This window comes from Otolemur garnettii, unplaced genomic scaffold (genome assembly GCF_000181295.1).
Source record: "Otolemur garnettii isolate 467f Iridium unplaced genomic scaffold, OtoGar3 scaffold00107, whole genome shotgun sequence".
In the NCBI taxonomy this organism is placed as follows: Eukaryota; Metazoa; Chordata; class Mammalia; order Primates; family Galagidae; genus Otolemur; species Otolemur garnettii.
In genome coordinates, this window is record NW_003852502.1 from 4,824,160 (window position 1) to 4,827,343 (window position 3,184).

Sequence of the window (3,184 nt, forward strand, 5' to 3'; positions counted from 1 at the left end):
ATTAACCTTCCTGGATTAATTAACACTGTATGCCTGTATCCAAACCTCACACGTACCCTATAAAGATATACAACTATTATGTACAAAGTAAAAATGTCACTTTAACTCCGTCCACTGAAAAAGCTTGGGGGGAAATGAGGACTGCAGCAGTGATCAATACCCCGAGACCCCAGAATGTGGTATCTGATATCTTTTCCCGCTAAAAATAAACCAAAGTCTCATAAAGAAAGAGGCGATTATAAGACGAGGAAAAGGATTACCCCCGATGCGGCTGGGAGACCTTATCGTAATAGAAAATAATAAAGATATTGTGCTTGCTTCGGCAGCACATATACTAAAATTGGAGCGATACAGAGAAGATTAGCATGGCCTCTGCACAAGGATGACATGCAAATTCGTGAAGCGTTCCATATCCCCCCCCCCAAAAAAAAAGAAAGAAAGAAAATAATAAAGATATTGAAACTTCTTTGTGCCTTCTGCTGCCACATGGAAAGGACTTAGGAGTAAACTGGAAGAGCTTTCTACTGGCTAATGACCAGGTTATTTGAGTCTCAATAAAAATAAGTATGAAATAAGTATGACTTTATAACTGTGCTTTTAAACTACATTTAGTGGGCCCAATAAGGATGCGAGGGTAGCAACTAATTTTGTTTAAAATTGGTGCACTTGAGGGAAAGAAAAGCATCTATCCTTTTCTATACACAAAATATATTTGAATGTAGAGTAACCAAATCAAATAATTGAGGAAGAGGAAGTTTCTCTTTATAGCAGTATTTCAGCTTTAAAAAAGGTAGAAATAAATAATAAAATTAGAATATCCCCATTTCACAAACCTATCAATATTAATGAAATAACTAAAGAATCATTATCAATATTTTATCATATTATAAGATGAAAGAAAATAAGGTATTAGGATATTCTGACAGAAATACAAATAATATTCTAGCCAAATAATATTCAAAAATCCTACATCTAATCAAAATTCTCGATCTACAAGTTTACGAGAAACGCAGGGAATGAGGAGCAGGGCACACAACGCCTCTGCGAGGTAAAGTAAATTGATTAGTTAAAAGGGGAAAGATAAGCAATTGGGAATATTGGAACCAAGAAAATGTTATTATTCTAAGAAATTATGATTTATTTCTAGACGGCTCATAGTATTTTCATTATTGTGCTTTCAGGTTTTTCTTTCTTTATAAAACATTTACTGACTTATTTAAAGATGATAAAATGTTACCTTGGGAATTTGCTTCAAAATAATGAATGGGGGCTGAGTGTCTAAGTAAAAGTGACATGGGTAAGTGGGTCCCCGAGTTGACAGCTGTTACAGGTGGGTGACAGGTGCGTGGAGCGGTCTCTTATGCTATTCTTGTAGACACCTGTGTTCAGAACTATCCACAGTAGAAATGGTTTTCAATGGCCACATTACAACAGAGTAAAAAAGACGCTTGATATTTTCCCAATACTTAATGTAAAAGCAGCAAATATTTGACAAAATATCCAGATTACCATTTGAATGATTCAACCTCAGAAATGATTAAGAGATCTACTTTATTCAATTGTTTAGGGAACAAATTTAAGCTTACCTCAATTCTAACCATTCTGTCATTTCAAGTAGTCAACTGAGAGTTTTGTTAAAAATATCAGCACCTAATGTTTATCTGGAAGGTATCAGCAGATAAAATGATCTTAGGCAGAATAGTGTTATGTAGGAATTTGGGAAGAAGATTTTTAATTAGCTTTAAACAGAGAGTTCCGGATATTTGAGAAATTTCTGATTTATACAAAAGGGCAAATTTCAGGATAGCAATTACCAATTGAAAAAAATAGTGCTACTAAACATAAGCGCTAAACCGCTTCAGCTGCCTTTTGTCACTTTACAGAATGAGTGACACTTCTCTAAAGGCTTGATACTCTGCCTGTTGCTAATGTCACGAGTAACAAACGAACCCTTGTTTCTGATACAGGAGTCTTGTGACTTTAGGCAGTTTCCATGAAGTGGGGCAGATTCACAGGTTGACTTGCAGTTGGGTGAAATCTCAGACCATTGACTCTGTTTTATGTATTTTAATGTACTAGGTGAAGTTTAATTTAAAAAATATAAAATGGAATTGAAGAATGTATCTCACCTCATTCTTGGAAGGTCTATTTTATTGTAGTTCCTGCAGACACCGTGAATAAAGTTCCACCGCTCCTCTACATGTGTTTCATCAGTTCTGCTTTTACTTCTAAATTCTGCCACAAGGATTGCTTACAAACAAATCATAGAAAGGGCATATGCTGTCTGGAGGGTTTCCTGCTCCATCAGGTACCAAGACTGGCACATCTCTTAGAAATTAACCTTCTTGAAAGGAACTCAATAGCAGTTACAACACGTCGATTTTTCTATGCCTCACATTTTTTTTGTAACAAAAAAGGAACTATGATAATTCAAAAGACAAATTACAATTACATTCTGAAAGCTGTTGAGCAAATGTGACTCAGCTTTTTAAATGTAAAGCATTATAGATTGAAATTATTATTTGATTTCAACACTCCTCCGGAGGGAGCTTTTGTGTTCCTCTTAAAGGAAATGCAATTTGTTCCCAGTGGAAAAGCAGCTTTTCTGTTCAGTACATGATGGTACGGGATGAGTGACACATCTCTCTAAATTATATTTTCTTTCACATCTAACAGTTTATTGATTTTATAATCCAACATCTTAATCAGTCTCCGAGCAAATATAGATTTTGCCATTCTCCAAACTTCTATCTAGATCCCACCCTTCACCACTATGTAATCTGCATTAAAATAAATTCTTATAATGCTAAAATTAAGAAAGCTGAGGCCAATTTTACCCGGAGGTAGCCTGAGAAATGAAGCCAAATAACAATTTTCTCTAATATATAAAATACAAAAGTCAAATTCAAGAGTTGCCTCGTTGGCCATGCTTACAGCCATTCCTTTTCCATGGAAAATGCTTCCCAGCACAAACTCCTGATTAAAGGACTTAATTGTCATTAGAACTGGAATCATTATACCTTAAAAGAGAAAGATTTAGAGGGGGTATAGCTCAGTGGTAGAGCGTGTGCTTAGCATGCACGAGGTCCTGGGTTCAATCCCCAGTACCCCCAATCGACTTATTTGGCTCAGCGCCTGTGGTTCAAGTGGCTAAGGCACCAGCCACATACACCTAAGGTGGCAG

General features: G+C 36.0%; 2 non-coding genes across 2 annotated transcripts; both read left to right on the forward strand.

Annotated features, from left to right (window-relative positions):
* Positions 1 to 310: 310 nt before the first annotated feature.
* LOC111727467 lies at positions 311 to 417 on the forward strand. The gene has a single exon (XR_002775025.1). It is a non-coding gene; the product is annotated as a U6 spliceosomal RNA (small nuclear RNA).
* A 2,624-nt stretch (positions 418 to 3,041) lies between these two features.
* TRNAA-AGC lies at positions 3,042 to 3,113 on the forward strand. Its single transcript has one exon. It is a non-coding gene; the product is annotated as a tRNA-Ala (tRNA).
* Positions 3,114 to 3,184: the final 71 nt, after the last annotated feature.